Source organism: Ovis aries, chromosome 2 (assembly GCF_016772045.2).
Source record: "Ovis aries strain OAR_USU_Benz2616 breed Rambouillet chromosome 2, ARS-UI_Ramb_v3.0, whole genome shotgun sequence".
Lineage (NCBI taxonomy): Eukaryota > Metazoa > Chordata > Mammalia > Artiodactyla > Bovidae > Ovis > Ovis aries.
Window position 1 is genome coordinate 73,728,756 of NC_056055.1, and position 17,780 is coordinate 73,746,535.

General features: G+C 41.9%; 1 long non-coding RNA gene and 1 other non-coding gene across 4 annotated transcripts in view; one reads left to right on the top strand and one right to left on the bottom strand.

Annotated features, from left to right (window-relative positions):
- Nucleotides 1-17,780, bottom strand: part of LOC105608034 (uncharacterized) — an 87,347-nt gene that overhangs the window by 45,744 nt on the left and 23,823 nt on the right. For all 3 annotated transcript variants that reach the window (XR_009599239.1, XR_009599240.1, XR_009599241.1), the window contains exon 3: nucleotides 4,423-4,673. This is a non-coding gene — a long non-coding RNA (uncharacterized LOC105608034). The remainder of the gene's footprint in view (nucleotides 1-4,422; nucleotides 4,674-17,780) is intronic.
- LOC114113351 (U6 spliceosomal RNA) lies at nucleotides 6,239-6,341 on the top strand. Its single transcript, XR_003588401.1, has one exon. It is a non-coding gene; the product is annotated as a U6 spliceosomal RNA (small nuclear RNA).

Below are 17,780 nucleotides of genomic sequence, written 5' to 3' on the forward strand. Positions count from 1 at the left end.
ATGGTGCAGGAGGCATTGATCAAGACCATCCCCAAGAAAAAGAAATGCAAAAAGGCAAAATGGTTGTCTGAGGAGGCCTTACAAATAGCTGTGAAAAGAAGAGAAGCAAAAGGCAAAGGAGAAAAGGAAAGGCATACCTGTTTGAATGCAGAGTTTGAAAGAATAGCAAGGAAAGATAAGAAAGCCTTCCTCAGTGATCAGTGCAAAGAAATAGAGGAAAACAACAGAATGGAAAAGACTAGAGATCTCTTTAAGAAAATTAGAAATACCAAGGGAACATTTCACACAAAGATGGGCACAATAAAGGACAGAAATGGAATGGACCTAACAGAAGCACACACTATTAAGAGAAGGTGACAAGAATACACAGAAGAACTATACAAAAAGATCTTCATGACCCAGATAATCAGGATGGTATGATCACTCACCTAGAGCCAGACATCCTTGAATGCAAAGTCAAGTGGGCCTTAGGAAGCATCACTATGAACAAAGCTAGAGGAGGTGATGGAATTCCAGTTGAGCTATTTCAAATCCTGAAAGATGATGTTGTAAAAGTGCTGCACTCAATATGCCAGCAAATTTGGAAAACTCAGCAGTGGCCACAGGACTGGAAAAGGTCAGTTTTCATTCCAGTCCCAAAGAAAGGCAATGCCAAAGAATACTCAAGCTACTGCACAATTGCATTCATCTCACACACTAGCAAAGTAATGCTCAAAATTCTCCAAGCCAGGCTTCAACAGTACATGAACTGTGAACTTCCAGATGTTCAAGCTGGATTTAGATAAGGCAGAGAAACCAGAGATCAAATTGCCAACATCTGTTGGATCATTGAAAAAGCAAGAAAGTTCCAGAAAAACATCTGTTTCTGCTTTATTGGCTATACCCAAAGCCTTTGACTGTGGATTCCAACAAACTGTGGAAAATTCTTAAAGAGATAGGAATACCAGACCACCTGACCTGCCTCCTGAGAAATTCATATGCAGATCAAGAAGCAGCAGTTAGAACTGGACATGGAACAACAGAGTGGTTCCAAATCAGGAAAGGAGTACATCAATGGTGTATATTGTCACTCTGCTTATTTAACTTATATGCAGAGTACATCATGCGAATTGCTGGGCTGTATGAAGCACAAGCTGGCATCAAGATTGCCAGAAGAAATATCAATAACTTCAGAAATGCAGATGACACCACACTATGACAGTAAGCAAAGAAGAACTAAAAGGCTCTTGATGAAAGTGAAAAGGTAGCTTAAAACTCAACATTCAGAAAACTAAGATCCTGGCATCTGGTCCCATCACTTCATGGCAAATAGATGAGGAAACAATGGAAACAGTGAGACTCTATTTTCTTGGGCTCCAAATTGCTGCAGATGGTGACTGCAATCATGAAATTAAAATATGCTTGCTCCTTGGAAGAAAAGCTATGACCAACCTAGACATCATATTAAAAAGCAGAGATAGTACTTTGCCAACAAAGGTCCATCAAGTCAAAGTTATGGTTTTTCCAGTAGTCATGTATGGATGTGAGAGTTGGACTATAAAGAAAGCTAAGTGCTGAAAAACTAATGTTTTTGAACTGTGGTGTTGGAGAAACTTTGGAGAGTCCTTGGACTACAAGGAGATCCAGCCAGTCCATCCTAAAGGAAATCAGTCCTGAATATTCATTGGAAGGACTAATGCTGAAGCTGAAACTCCAATACTTTGGCCACCTGAGGTGAAGAACTGACTCATTGTAAACGACCCTGGTGCTGGGAAGGATTGAAGGCGGGAGGAGAAGGGGACGACAGAGGATGAGACAGCTGGATGGCATCCCTGACTTGATGGACATGAGGTTGAGTAAACTCTGGGAGTTGGTGATGGATAGGGAAACCTGGCGTGCTGGAGTCCATGGGGTTTCAAAGAGTCAGACATGACTGAGCAACTGAACTAACCTGAGAACTCAAACCAATATTGACTCATAGAAGATCTTAACAAAATACTGTGGAATTGGATTGAGGACAAAAGCAGAGAGTCTAGGGAAAAGAGACCAATGTGGAAAATTGTAATTATGAATCTCGAGCACATCCAGTGGCAAGGGGTCCCTGTCCTTCCAGCACATGCATTCCTACCACCTGTGTGGTTTGTCCCTCCAGTGGTGATGGATGCACTGGATTCACATAGCTTGATGACCAGCCATTAACATTATTCCAACCACCATCCTCTCTTCCCACCCCATCCTAATTCTATAGCTCCTGAGCAAACTGATTGTAATTTGACTTTTCATACAGATTCTTCTATGGGAATAGAATGTTGTGAACCAATATCTGATATGCACATTGATGGTATTTCTTACTATATTAAAGTCCTAGGAATTTGGTTGGCATGGTCCAATTTTTTAGTTTAATTCTGAGTGTACTGACAGAATAAATTTTTTGGACCTTTAAGGTAAGACCTTGGTGATGTCAACTTTTCCTGTAAGGACACTTAGGTCATCATCTGCCTCCTACAACACATGTTGTCTATAACTGTGCATTCTTAAAAGCAGGCTCCACTTAGAAGAGGCAAACTCAAAGAGAGCAGCATGGCTTCTGCTCAGTTCTATTTGTTCTATAAAAACAGAATTCCATTTTAAAACAGAATAGCTGCAAGAAGTACAGAGGAAGCAACCAATGCCTGAAATTTTGTGTTGTACAGATCAAAGAGGAATAAAATCAGGCTGCTAGTCAAGTCAGGCAACATCCCAATGTCTCAGTTCCCCTTGCTTTAAAATTGAAAAAATGAAAGGCTTTACAATTCATTTAACATTCAAAGAAAAACAAAACTTAAGTAGGCCTTTTAAATCATTCAGTTCAGTTCAGTTCAGTTTCAGTTCAGTTGCTCAGTCGTGTCTGACTCTTTGCGACACCATGAATCGCAGCACGCCAGGCCTCCCTGTCCGTCACCAACTCCCGGAGTTCACTCGTCAGACTCGAGTCGGTGATGCCATCCAGCTGTCTCATCCTCTGTCATCCCCTTCTCCTCCTGCCCCCAATCCCTCCCAGCATCAGAGTCTTTTCCAATGAGTCAACTCTTCGCATAAGGTGGCCAAAGTACTGGAGTTTCAGCTTTAGCACCATTCCTTCCAAAGAAATCCCAGGGCTGATCTCCTTCAGAATGGACTGGCTGGATCTGCTTGCAGTCCAAGGGACTCTCAAGAGTCTTCTCCAACACCACAGTTCAAAAGCATCAATTCTTCAGCACTCAGCTTTCTTCACAGTCCAACTCTCACATCCATACATGACCACTCGAAAAACCATAGCCTTGACTAGACAGACCTTAGTCGGCAAAGTAATGTCTCTGCTTTTCAATATGCTATCTAGGTTGATCACAACTTTCCTTCCAAGGAGTAAGCATCTTTTAGTTTCATGGCTGTAGTCACCATCTGCAGTAATTTTGGAGCCCCAAAAAATAAAGTCTGACACTGTTTCCACTGTTTCCCCATCTATTTCCCATGAAGTGATAGGACTGGATGCCATGATCTTCGTTTTCTGAATGTTGATCTTTAAGCCAACTTTTTCACTCTTCTCTTTCACTTTCATCAAGAGGCTTTTTAGTTCCTCTTTGCTTTCTGCCATAAGGGTGGTGTCATCTGCATATCTGGGATTATTGATATTTCTTCCGGCAGTCTTGACTCCAGCTTGTGTTTCTTCCAGTCCAGCGTTTCTCATGATGTACTCTGCATATAAGTTAAAGAAGCAGGGTGACAATATACAGCCTTGACGTACTCCTTTTCCTATAGGGAACCAGTCTGTTGTTCCATGTCCAGTTCTAACTGTTGCTTCCTGACTTGCATATAGGTTTCTCAAGAGTCAGGTCATTACATTGGCAAAAACCTTTTTAAATTTTAACATATAATGCTCCAGAATATTAAATTGATAGAAGCTGAGCCTGGCAGGATATAGTCTATAGGGTCACAAAGAGTCACACAAGACTGAAGCAACTTAATACAGACACACACACACTCTTAAGATGTTAGTGGTCATATAAATCAGTACAAATTTGGAAGGAAGGTAATTTGTTTATAGATCAGGGCTCTTAAAGTTTTTCATACCATTTGCTTGAGGAATTCTACATATTTTAATCTGAGGAAATAGTTAAAAAAAAAAACAGAAAAAGCAATAAACATGGAGAAGTTCATTACAAATGTAAATATATATATATATGTATGATTTTTTAAAAGCTTTGCCATAACACTGAAAGAATGAAAAATGTACAAAACTCTATACTTGCTTTGATTACTCAATTTAAAAAAATGAACTAGAAAAAATTATTGAATAAATAGCAAGAATCATGTCGAGGTTCACACTTTTATCCAAATATACCATTCCAAGGGTTTTTTAAAAAAGGAAATCCATAGAGTGAAGTAGAATACGTTAATATATGAAAACATACATTACAGTGTTACCTGTTGTTGTTTAATCGCTAAGTCGTGTCCAACTCCTCTGCAATTCCATGGGCTGTAGCCTGCCAGGCTCCTCTGTCCATGGGACTTCCCAGGCAAGAATATTGCAGTGGGTTGCCATTTCCTCCTCCAGGGCATCTTCCCAACCCAGGTATCAAACCCGGGTCTCCTGCATTGGCTGGTTAATTCATTACCACTGAAGCACCAGGAAAGCCCATACAGTGTTATCTAGATGGCCCCAAACTGGAAATAATCTGTCAAACAAAACAGAAGTGAATTAGTCATAGTGATATATATTTGCATTACAGATCACTATCTAGTTATAAAGATTATGTAGAAATATGGAATAACTATGATATAATTTTAAGTAGAGAAATAGTTTCTATATATTAAATGCTTACCATGAGCCTGTCATTCTGTTACTCAATTTATATACTTTATCGCTTTTGGCACCCCACTCCAGTACTCTTGCCTGGAAAATCCCATGGACAAACGAGCCTGGTAGACTGCAGTCCATGGGGTCACTAAGAGTCGGGCATGACTGAGCGACTTCACTTTCGCTTTTCACTTTCATGCATTGGAGAAGGAAATGGCAACCCACTCCAGTGTTCTTGCCTGGAGAATCGCAAGGACGGGGGAGCCTAGTAGGCTGCCGTCTGTGGGGTCGCACAGGGTCAGACACAACTGAAGCGACTTAGCAGTAGCAGTAGCAGTGCTAGCAGAACCTGATAAGTAGGTAGAGTGCTATCCTCAGTGACAGTAAGACAATTGTAACAAGGTTGCTTAATAATTTTCCTGAGTTCACACAGCTAGTAGTCAGACCTAAAGCTAACTGATATCAAAGCCATTTCCCCTTAACTAAAAATGTTATAAAATCCCTAGACACCTAAGGTAGTAAACAAAGTAAATATAATATACATATATGGAGAAAAAGAGAAAATCAGAGTGGAGCAATGGTGTTCAGTTCAGTTCAGTTCAGTTCAGGCACCTCAGTTGTGTCCGACTCTTTGTGACCCCATGAACTGCAGCACGCCAGGCCTCCCTGTCCATCACCAACTCACAGAGCCAACCCAAACTCATGTCCATTGAGTCGGTGATGCCATCCACCCACCTTATTCTCTGTTGTCCCCTTCTCCTCCTGCCCTCAATCTTTCCCAGTATCAGGGTCTTTTCAAAAGAGTCAGCTCTTCACATCAGGTGGCCAAAGTATTGGAGTTTCAGCTTCAACATCAGTCCTTCCAATGAACACCCAGGTGCAATGGTATAGATAGTCTCATAGTAATTTTTTCCCTTCTATTACAGTGTTGAGTACAAACAAACTAGCAAATAAAATGTTAACAGTGAGAATCAGACAAAAGTCTGGAAAGATGTATGCTAAAGTATTAATAGAGTTTTGTTAAAGTGGCAAAGTTCAGTTAATTTTCTCCTTTTCTCTATTTTACAAGGTTTTTTGGTAATGTATATTGCTTCCCTGGTAGCTCAACTGGTAAAGAATCTGCCTGCAATGCAAGAGCCACAGGTTTGATCCCTAGGTTGGGAAGATTGCCTGGAGAAGGGATAGGTTACCCATTCCCGTATTCTTGGGCTTCCCTGGTGGCTCAGATGGTAAAGAATCTGCCTGTGATGGCTAAGACCTGGGATCGATCCCTGAGTTGGGAAGATCCCCTGGAGAAGGGAACAGCTACCCACTCCATGGGTAGAGTTCCATGGACATGATGGACAGAGGAAACTGGCAGGCTACAGTCCATGGGGTCACAAAGAGTCAGACATGTCTGAGTGATTTTCACAGTTCACATAAGACTTTTGAAAAATACTTTAAATGCTTCAGCAACACATATGCTAAAATTGGAAAGATACTGAGAAAGATAGTATGGCCCCTGCACAGGGATGACACACAATTTAATGGAGCATCACATACACACACACACACACACACACACACACACACACATATACATCTGTCCTCTGTGATACAGAAACCAGAGCTCTGTAAACTTATTGATCATTGAAACACTGTGATATTCAGAAACAGCAATGGTACTCCTGGCGGTATAAGTGTTATTAAGAATACAGTATATCTGTCATTTCTTTCAAAATTCTTGGGGTTACTTTCCATGGAGACCTATTTTTTTAAACAGGTTTGAGAAGAAAATCTAAAAGCTGATATTCCTTCCTTTTTTTACTCCCTTCCTCTCCTTTCCTTTGCTTTTTTAACTATAAAATTTGTGTGGTATGTGATAATAGTAACTCTCTCCATTTATGTGATAAGTGCAAGGGCAATTTTATTTTCATTATATTCTTCCTGTATTTGAAAGGTTTTGAAAAACACATTTAACAATTTAAATCTGAAAAATTATCTTTAAACTTAACATTATAAATTATTAAATTCGAAAGAGTTTAAAAGTATTTTTGAAATTTTAGAAGTTCTGTATTTCTTGAAAATCAAAACATGGCACACATACCAAGAATAATGATATGTTTGGCAAAACTCTTGTAAGCACAACTCATGTTTTTTCCCTTTCTGATACAAACTTTCACCTGTGTTTTGAAGAGGCTCTAAAAAGAAACTAAAAGGAAAATTTGCTAAGTGAAAGTTTGAGAAGGTTCTGGGGTTGCCAACATCTTGCCTGCTTAACTGAACGTCGCATTGGCCGCTGCACGCACCGCATGACTGGGCTGCAACACAGCACATGACACACGTGTGACAGCACGAGCGGCTCGCGTTCTTTCCGAGTGGTGCTCTGGGGAGTCATCCTCAAGAACCACCCTCCTAAACGCAGAAAACTCAGGGCTGGGGAGCGAGAGGGGTCTTTCCAAAACGCAAAAACTCTTCTGAGTGTTCTAAAAATGAAGAGGAGGAAAGGACAGTGACTACTAGATGCTAAAATGTGACATTTGAAAGTGTTAGGAAAAATGCCAGACTGACAACTCCAGCTATAACCCCCCGAGTCAAAATGAAAGTTCAAGCTCAGGCTGATAGAGACCCTACTTTTCTGAATGTTCGTCAGCAAGATGGGAAATTCATCAGACTACCCGGACGGCATGTCCTCCCTTTCTGAGCTGCTGGGAGGAAAGGTTTAGTTCCCAGGATCTATCCAGTTCTGTCTTGAAAGTCTGAGCCTCAATCAGCATTGTGTGAGATACAAAGTCTATATTAGATATGCTTCACCCTGGGGAATTTATAGGAAGTGGGAGGAATACATCATACATAGGAAAAGTTGTATAAAAAACAAGGCCACATAAAATTGTCTGATGTGTGGAACAGACCATAAAGCAAAGAAATTCAGAGTGGAACGGAGCTTCTACAGGAGGGAGAAGCACTAGAGACCTGGGGGAAGATGAGAAATGCACTGGGCCTGGAGGATTTTCCGTGATGAATGGGGAGTAATGGGGGCAAGGCTGATATTTAAAAAAATCACCAGGCATTATGAACAGGAGTAAGAAGGGAGCAAATAAAACACAAACTAATTCTATCAGCATTAGTGACAAGTCATCATTCTAAGTTAGATTTCTGTGACAAGTTAAAATTTCAAAGGATTTTAAAAATATTTATTTTTGGCTACACTGGTTGTTTGTTGCTGTGTATGGGCTTTCTTTAGTTGTGGTGCTCAGGCTTCTCATCACCGCGTCTCCTTGGTGCAGAGGACTGGCTCCAGGGTGTACAGGCTTCAGCAGTTGCGGACGGTGGGCTCTAGAACTCTGATTCAGCAGTTGTGGCATTCAGGCTTAGTTGCCCTGTGGCGTGTGGAATCATCCCAGACCAGGGATCAAATCCATATCCCCTGGTTTAGCAGGCAGATTCTTAACTACTGGACTACCACTGGACTCCCTGACAAGCATTTTTAAATGTCTTTATTCTGGTTGAGCTGCTAAGTCATGTCTGACTCTTTTGTGACCCTATGGACTATATAGCCCATGGGATTTCCCAGGCAAGAAGACTGCAGTGGGTTGCCATTTCCTCCTCCAGGGGATCTTCCCGACCCAGGGATCAAACATGTGTCTCCTGCATTGGCAGGTGGGTTCTTTACCATGAAGCCACCTGGGAAGCAGCCTTCCTAACAGTTAAGGGAGTAGGGCAACTACTCCTAAATCAGAGATAAGGAAACTTGGTTCAGAGAAGTTAAATAACTTGCCCAATTTACTCCATTTCTATTTTTAGTAACATTACCAGTTTGGTAATTCAGGGAGGTGCCAAGGACACAGAACATCTTTATTTGTAGCATAGCATATAATAAAGGATTACATTTATATTCATGTGAATAAATTAATATGGTTGGAGAAGAAGTCAGGCTGACAAAGCAACTATTAAGAAGCTGACTTCTTTCTGGGGGCCTAATATGAAAAAATATGACTGATACCATACTTGTCAGTTATAACTGTGCCACAGCTACAAGTGCAAGCTGAACTGAAATCTAGTTGCCAAAAACTAAGGAGAACTTCAGAACCACCAATAGCAGGATATTGTCCAAAGCTGGGAGCAGATAGTCTTGCTGTCTTCCTACTATATCTAGACCAGACTGCATCTAGAATGTTTGGTCTATTCTGGGCTCTGTCTGTTAACTGGAACACTGATATGTGGGAATAAATCTGGAGGAAGCACCTAAGATGGTGATGGGGCTGGAAACCACCATAACCTAGTAATACCTTAAAAGTTGGGTGTATTTCTCCTGAAGAAGGTTTATTAAGGGAAGACACGAACGTCAAGTTCAATGGGTACAAGTTACATTTAAGTAGAGTTTCACCCAGAACTGAAAAGGACTTGCTTACAACTTGAGATACTCATCGAAAGTTAACCTCCCAGTTCTTGGAAATAGTCTCATAGCCTGGAAATGCCATTTTTCATGATGCTCTAGAAGGTACTCTTCTTTTAGGAGGTAAATTTATAAGGTCTCCTTCTTGCCCTAAAACCCTATGATTTCTCAAACTAGCTACCTTCTCTTGCGGGAATCGAGTTAGAGTGAAACAGTTCTTAAATTCCCTTCTTGCTCTCTCCTTCCAATGAATTATCTCATTCTAAAGTTCAGCTTCACTTGTGTTTCACAGTGATATCAGAGACAGGAATCTTTCATTTCAGCTTGACTCTCAAGATCTTATCCTCAAATGAACTTACCACTACCAACTGAAATAAGTTCTTAAAATCTTCTGTCAATGAATCATCAAATGAGTCAGCTTTTCAAGCTTAATTGGCATGGTTCCTTGATAACTATGTCACCTTGCCATATTCCTTTTTTTAGTGTTATTATTTTTTCCCCTAAACTCTGTTTTTAAACTCAAACATCCTGCTTTCAACACTCTTTGTATCTAAGAACATAGTGGGGCTGATGACACAGGACGAGAAACTTGTAAAGGGTAACAGATATTTTCCTTTTGACTGGTAGATGTTGTCAGGAGTAGAGAAGGACTGATGTGAAATTCTGGGCTTGACCTTAAGGAAGTAACTGGAAGTCTTAAGAGTATTGTGCGAAAGACTTGCCTCCAGACAGGATCAGTGACTGTAGGAAAAGTAGGTGGCTGTGTTTGCATGTGTTCTGAGAGATTCTGGGAAGTCCCTACCCTTTCCCCTACATATATACCCACCCATTGCTCCATCTTTCTGTCTTTAGAAATAATTTCATTTAGGCCACAAAGTCTTTTAAGACTTTAAAAAGCTCCTTGTTCGTGCTAGGTCACTTCAGTCATGTCTGACTCTTTTCAACCCTATGGACCATAGCCCTCCAGGCTCCTCTGTCCATGGGATTATCCGGGCAAGAATACTGGAGTGGGTTGCCATGGCCTCCTCCAGGGGATCTTCCCAACCCAGGGATCGAACCCACATCTCTTATGTCTCCTGCATTGCAGGCAGGTTCTTTACCCTAGCACTACCTGGAAGCCCAATAAGCTTGAGGCAGAATACTGTGGAGAAGTGGGAAATGGGGAGTAATTTCATAAAGTTGCCTAGTTGAGTCTGTCTGTTCCTTTACAACCAGCCTTAAGGCTAAGAGAAGGTGTAGGCCTGGGTTGAAGGCAACTCTGCCACTAACCAGCTACATCACCAGAGGCAGCTGATGCTCTCTCAGCCTTAGTTTCTTCCTATGTAAAGCAATGAATCTTATCTGGCTGTATTTTGAAGGAATTAAAGATAATACACTGAATTTCCTATCACAGTTAGTATATAACCATAGAACCTGAACTTAAGGAACCCTTAACTACTAGTATAAGTAACTTGTCTTAAAAGCTGGATTGGGGGATAACAGAGTCTGCTCAGTCAGACTTCATGCAGAAGTGAAAATCCTGGGATTTGCAGAAAATATGCTCTTAACAGTAAATGTCCTCTATAATGAGGTGTGACAGCTTAGGGTGGGGGCAAATATTTCATGAAATCTTAATTGCTAGAAATAAGAAGTTGAGGTGCAGAGATGGGGAGAAGCTACTTGTATTTTTAGTTTTCTGGGTTGTTTTATGTTTTTCTAGAAGAAAGATATTAAATTTACATTTGAGATGGATTATTTCAGGGTAAGAAGATTAATAATTTTTTTTTAATCACATAAAGGTAAAGCCAAGATCCTGATCTGGAACAGAAAGTTTGAGACCGTTCATTCCTTTATTCCCGCAGTCCCAACCTTTCTGACACCAGGGACTGGCTTCATGGAAGACAGTTTTTCCAGACCTGGGGGGCAAAGGTGGGGGTCACAGAATGGTTTAGGATATAATGCAAGCGGTGGGGAGTGGCAGAGGAAGCTTCACTTGCTCGCCTCCTGCTGTGCAGCCAGGTTCCTAACAGGGCCGGGGGTTGGAGACCTCTGCTTTATTGACTCAGCAAATATTTGAGTACTTGCTATACATATATTACACAAGGTAGTGAACATAAAAAGCACTGATTATGCAAAAAGGTTGTCTTTGCAGTGAGTAGAATTACAGTCTTGAACCTGTGTTTCCTTGGGGTCTGGAAGGAGAAGCTTGGTTAATGGACTCTGGTCTATAGGAAACTTGGTCCCTCCACCACGGCAGCAGGATAGGGACTGAGGGAGAGATACCCTTCCTTTGAGAGAAGGATAGGAAATGTTTTGGACTTCCCCAGTGGCTCACCAGTAAAGAATCTGCCTGGAATGCAGGAGCCGCAGGAGACATGGGTTTGATCCCCTGGGTCAGGAAGATCCCTTGGAGGAAGGCATAGCAACCCACTCCAGTATTCTTGCCTGGAGAATCCCATGGACAGAGGAGCCTGGTGAGCTACAGTCCATGGGGTCACAAAGAGTCAGACAGGACTGAAGCAACTTAGCAAGCACTTAGGAGATATTTTGGAGGATCCAGATATTTTTTCTTTTATGCATCATTTTTTCTTTCTCCTTAAGTAAAGTTAGGCTAAATGTTGCAGTCTATTCCCCATTGAGAAGGGCTACCCTTGAGGCTCCAAGTAGTTGACTGAAATAAGCACTCCCTAGGAATTCCCAGAAGTTTGAGGGAGGAGAAGTCAGATATTGATGTTCCTGCAGTCAGGCGAGAGGTGAATCTCAGAGTTATTTGGGCATTAACTAGAATTGGGATTCTTTGAAAGCAGGACTCCTCAGTTACACATCTGTCCTTGTGAGCAGCTTGAATGATCCTCACAAATTGCCTGAAGACACACTCTCATGATAGCAAGCCACTGGGCACAGTTTCCAGGAGTATCAAGTCAAAGCAGCTCACTCCCCACAAACTCAAATAACATGAAACATGCAAATTATTTTACATGCTGCGGTACAGATATGCTGAGCATGTGGACTAGAGCTTGCCAATCCAAGGTTATTTCCTTTTATTCCTCTTTTCCTTTCTTACCTATCATCCATGCTTCTCCCAAGCTCCCTCTTGGGCCCTTTCCTCAATTCAGTTCAGTTCAGTTCAGTCACTCAGTCATGTCCGACTCTTTGAGAGCCCATGAATCACAGCACGCCAGGACTCCCTGTCCTTCACCAACTCCCGGAGTTCACTCAAACTCACGTCCATCGAGTCGGTTGTGCCATTCAGCCATCTCGCCCTCTGTCATCCCCTTCTCCTCCTGCCCCCAATCCCTCCCAGCATCACAGTCTTTTCCAATGAGTCAACTCTTTGCATGAAGTGGCCAAAGTATTGTAGTTTCAGCTTCAGCATCAGTCCTTCCAATGAACACCCAGGACTGATCTCCTTTAGAATAAACTGGTTGGATCTCCTTGCAGTCCAAGGGACTCTCAAGAGTCTTCTCCAACACCACAGTTCAAAAGCATCAATTCTTCAGCACTCAGCCTTCTTCACAGTCCAACTCTCACATCCATACATGACTACTGGAAAAACCATAGCCTTGACTAGATGGACCTGTGCTGGCAAAGTAATATCTCTGCTTTTCAATGTGCTATCTAAGTTGGTCATACTTCCCTTCCAAGGAGTAAGCATCTTTTAATTTCATGGCAGCAATCACCATCTGCAGTGATTTTGGAGCCCCCCAAAATAAAGTCTGACACTGTTACCACTGTTTCCCCATCTATCTATCCCATGAAATGATGGGACCAGATGCCATGATCTTCGTTTTCTGAATGTTGAGCTTTAAACCAACTTTTTCACTCTCCTCTTTCACTTTCATCAAGAGGCTTTTTAGTTCCTCTTCATTTTCTGCCATAAGGGTGGTGTCATCTGCATACCTGAGGTTATTGATATTTCTCCCAGCAATCTTGATTCCAGCTTGTGCTTCTTCCAGCCCAGCGTTTCTTATGATGTACTCTGCATATAAGTTAAATAAGCACGGTGACAATATACAGCCTTGACGTACTCCTTTTCCTATAGGGAACCAGTCTGTTGTTCCATGTCCAGTTCTAACTGTTGCTTCCTGACCTGCATATAGGTTTCTCAAGAGGCAGGTCAGGTGGTCTGTATTCCCATCTCTTTCAGAATTTTCCAGTTTATTGTGGTCTACACAGTCAAAGGCTTTGGCATAGTCAATAAAGCAGAAATAGATGGTTTTCTGGAACTCTCTTGCTTTTTCTATGATTCAGCAGATGTTAGCAATTTGATCTCTGGTTCCTCTGCCTTTTCTAAAACCAGCTTGAACATCAGGGAGTTCACGGTTCACGTATTGCTGAAGACTGGCTTGGAGAATCTTGAGCATTATTTTACCTGCGTGTGAGATGAGTGCAATTGTGCAGTAGTTTGAGCATTCTTTGGCATTGCCTTTCTTTGGGATTGGAATGAAAACTGACCTTTTCCAGTCCTGTGGCCACGGCTGAGTTTTCCAAATTTGTTGGCATATTGAGTGCAGCACTTTCACAGCATCATCTTCCAGGATTTGAAGTAGCTTAACTGGAATTCCATCACCTCCACTAGCTTTGTTCGTAGTGATGCTTTCTAAGGCCACTTGACTTCACATTCCAGGATGTCTGGCTCTAGGTGAGTGATCACACCAACGTGATTATCTCAGTTGTGAAGCTCTTTTTTGTACAGTTCTTCCATGTATTCTTGCCACCTCTTCTTAATATCTTTTTCTTCTGTTAGGTCCATACCATTTCTGTCCTTTATTGAGCCCATCTTTGCATGAAATATTCCCTTGGTATCTCTAATTTTCTTGAAGAGATCTCTAGTCTTTCTCATTCTGTTGTTTTCCTCTATCTTTGCATTGATCGTAAATGAAAGCAAAGAAGAAACTAACATGTAGGGAAATCTGCCAATGCTAAACACACTGTGGGCTGTTCCACATAAATTATATCATTTAATCCTTTATAGGGGTTTCCCCGGTGGCTCAGCCGTAAAGAATCTGCCTGCAATGCAGGAGACGCAGGTTCAATACCTGGGTCAGGAAGATTTCCTGGAGAAGGGCATGACAACCCACCCCAGTATTCTTGCCTGGAGAATTCCATGGACAGAGGACGCTAGCAGGCTACATTCCAAGGGATCACAAAGAGTCAGACATTAGCACGAACACATGCACAAGCCCTTACAACAATCTGGCAAAATAGGTAAGTTTATCGCCTTTCTGTGATAAGAAACGGAAGCTGAGAGTCCTATGTCCAAAGTACCACAACCAGCAAGTAGGTAGCAGTCCTGGGGTCCAAATACAGGTTTAATGTAACAACAAAGTTCTTTACACCAAACCACAGAGGAAAGTGTATGTTGGGAGAGAAACATACTTAAAAAGGAAAACATATTGGGAGATATGTTTCTGCTTCCAAGCAAACATAAGTAACTACCCATCAGTAGACACTGACCTCCAGTTGTAACTAAAACCCAGGACACAGGGGGCACAGGTTCAGACACTTCCTCTCCACCTGGAAAACTGCCGCAGAGGAAAAAGAAGTGGTAAAAAGCAGTTTCAGGCAGATTATGACAAACTCAACTAATCTTTCTTGGGTGATAGGAGTAAAGGAGCCATATCTGTCTGTCCTGGGGAATCAGTTGCCTTGAAGGTTAATGTAAATCTGTTGTTTAAAACACAGGTTGTTTTATATATACAGCCCCAAAAGTTAAAGCTTAAAAAAAAAATCCCTCATTCATGCAAAATCATGCTGACATATAAAGGCACATCTGCAGTCTACAGCTTGATCATTTGTAGCCCTCTTATAAAGCACCAACCACACGGGGCTTTGTAGACCAGTAACAGTTGGTGGGTGGGCACAGATGCATGAAAGTGTCACTTTCACTTTCAATTACAACACTCTTAGCACGGGTTATTCTAAGAAAAAACCAGCCATTTAAACCTCAACATGGTCTCCACATATCAAATTACAACAAATTCTTTCTTCCTCTTTTTGTCTCTTTTTTAAACTCGAGCAATCTGTGGGGCTGCTTAAAAGAAGTCTTTAGTACCTATAGACTTTCTGAAGGAAATGAGAGACATTAGGAGGTCTCAATTATATTTTCTTTCTGCATAAATCTGAGCAAGACTGTTATTTTTATCATCTCAAAGATTAAATTTGCGCAGGCAGCACAAGGGTAGAATCTTGATGTTTGCATATTTCTTCCCTGTTTCCCCTGTCTCCTGATTCTGAACCCATACACAGAGAGAACACATAAGCTGAGCGACTTACTCATGGCAAGCATTTGAACTGGTCTTTTTATACTTATATTGTGGAATCTGTTTAAAAAACCACACCAGACAACCACCATGCCACCCACTTCACCTTTCTTTTGTCATCTGTGTTTTGTGGTAACGTGGTTTTCTAGCACAGAATGATGACACTCTTGCCTTAAGTGGTTTCTGTGATGAATTCCCAGACAGAGTTTGGGGGAAAAGCATTATTTCTCTTTTGCTTCCCCTACCTCAAAGGTCCCTTATGTGTACCTCAAACGCTTCAGCCTAGTCTTCTCCTTTTGAGGGGAAATTAGTCAGTGGCTCAGAGGGATATACCCCAGCTCTTACCTCAGTGGCTTACCAAAACCAGAACCGGCCCCTCACTCAGTCAGGTCCAATCATGATCTTCCACAGACCCTGAAGCCATACTTGAACCTGGATTTTTTTCCCCCACTTAGGATTCCCCTTGGAGAAAAAGAATCAGGGAAACCACATGCAGAGGGTTGAGCAAAGAACAGAAACCCCAGAGCCTCCCAGCTTCAACTGTTCTTGCTGCCCTGATGGCCCTCCCAGGGCTAGAGAGGGAGAGGATCTAGCACAGGGAAGAGAGTGGCTGTCAGACCCCTTGGGGAAGGGATCTCTTGGGCTCTCTTGTGAGATCTGAAAGTGTGTAGGAATCCCTGCAGTTACTAGGAAAATGCAGATATCCATGCCGGACAAATAATTGGTGCTCAATATATACACTAAATAGCTGAATCGTTGAATGAATAAATGGGCAAAAAGAAGCAGAAGAGAAGAGGATGAAACAGAGCTTCATAGATCACTTTCATTTGCCTTCCTTCCTGGGTAATTTTTTTTTTTTTTAAGATTTCTATTTATTTATCTTATTGTTTGGCTGTGCTGGGTCTTCACTGCTGCATGCGGACTTTCTCTAGTTGCGGCGAGGTGGGGCTACTCTCTAGTTGCAGTGCGAGGGCTTCTCATTGCAGTGGATTTTCTTGTTGGGGAGCACTGGCTCTAGGCTTGCAGGCTTCAGCAGTTGGATCCTGTGGGCTCAGTAGTTGCGGTTCGCAGGCTTAGCTGCCCTGAGGGATGTGATATCTTCCCAGACCAGTGAGTGAACGTGTGTCCCCTGTATTGCAAGGCAGATTCTTATCCATTGGACCACCAGGGAAGCACAGCAGTTATCCTTTTTCTTTTTTGCTCTTCACCCTTAAGAATAGCCATGCCACTTTTATTTTCTTATTTCCTAATTACTCTCTTAATTTTTTCCCCAGATGTTTCATGTACATTGGTTTATAAAGTGAGATCACACAGAAGAGCTAATAATGAAAAACAATCCAGTTACAAGGAAAAGCTCTATTCTTTCAGCTTTAATCCTTTTCTCCAGAGAGAGACAGTTTTAACTCTCTTAACTTCTGCTTGTTAGAATGCAGGTTCAGATTCAATAGGTCTTGATGAGGCCCAAGATTTTGCACTTCTACCATTTGCCTGGTAATGCCAAAGCTGCCCTATGGAGGAGTCTAGAACTTTGAGTAACAAGGACCTAGACCATTGCTATAGTGTGTTCCAGCTTCAATTCTTGTCAAATCTCTTCCACCCTCAGCCCCCACTTGGCATTCTGCCATCATCAGTGACTCAGAAAGCCTCAAACATGCCGTGCTCTTCAAACCTGCTTGGCTTTGTACATCTTCCCTCTGCTCCTCAGCCCCTTCACTGAATGAGCTTCTTTGTGTCTCAGCTCACACTTAATCTCTTCTATGAAACCTCCCCCAGATTCCCATCCTACCAGATGGTCAGGCCCTCTCTTCTCTGTGCTTATCACATTGTAGTATAACATGCGGTTTCCATGTCCAGGGCTATTGCATAGGATTGCTCAGGTTGCGCCCAAGGACAAGGATCCCTGGTCAGGAAAGCAAGAGGGGCTGAAGTCCATCCTGTTCTCTGCTTGCTGCGTCAGTGGAGGCCTAGTGCAGAGCTGCCTCTGCTAGGAGGCAAGGAGGACTTTTTCTCTTTCACACAAAGGTACCATATGGGCTGATTTTCTGTCTTTTCTACCAGATGTGGTGTCCTTGAGGAAGGAATCAAGTCTCTTTCACCTTTATGTTTTTATTTACTAGCGTAGTGCCTGTCATAGTTCAGTGTTCAATGAAATGTTTGTTGAATGGATAAATGATAAGAAAAAGAAATGAAGCACAAAAGCAAAGCACAGACAATAATTTCACTCAGTTCTAAAATTAACTGAATTGTAAGCAAGAGGTCTGGAATTTGCTAATTGCTGATAAAAAGGCAAGGACTTAAAAACTCCACTTTGCTAAAAAGGATGGTAATAAGTATTGGTGAAAAGATATAAAGGTTATAGTCAACACCT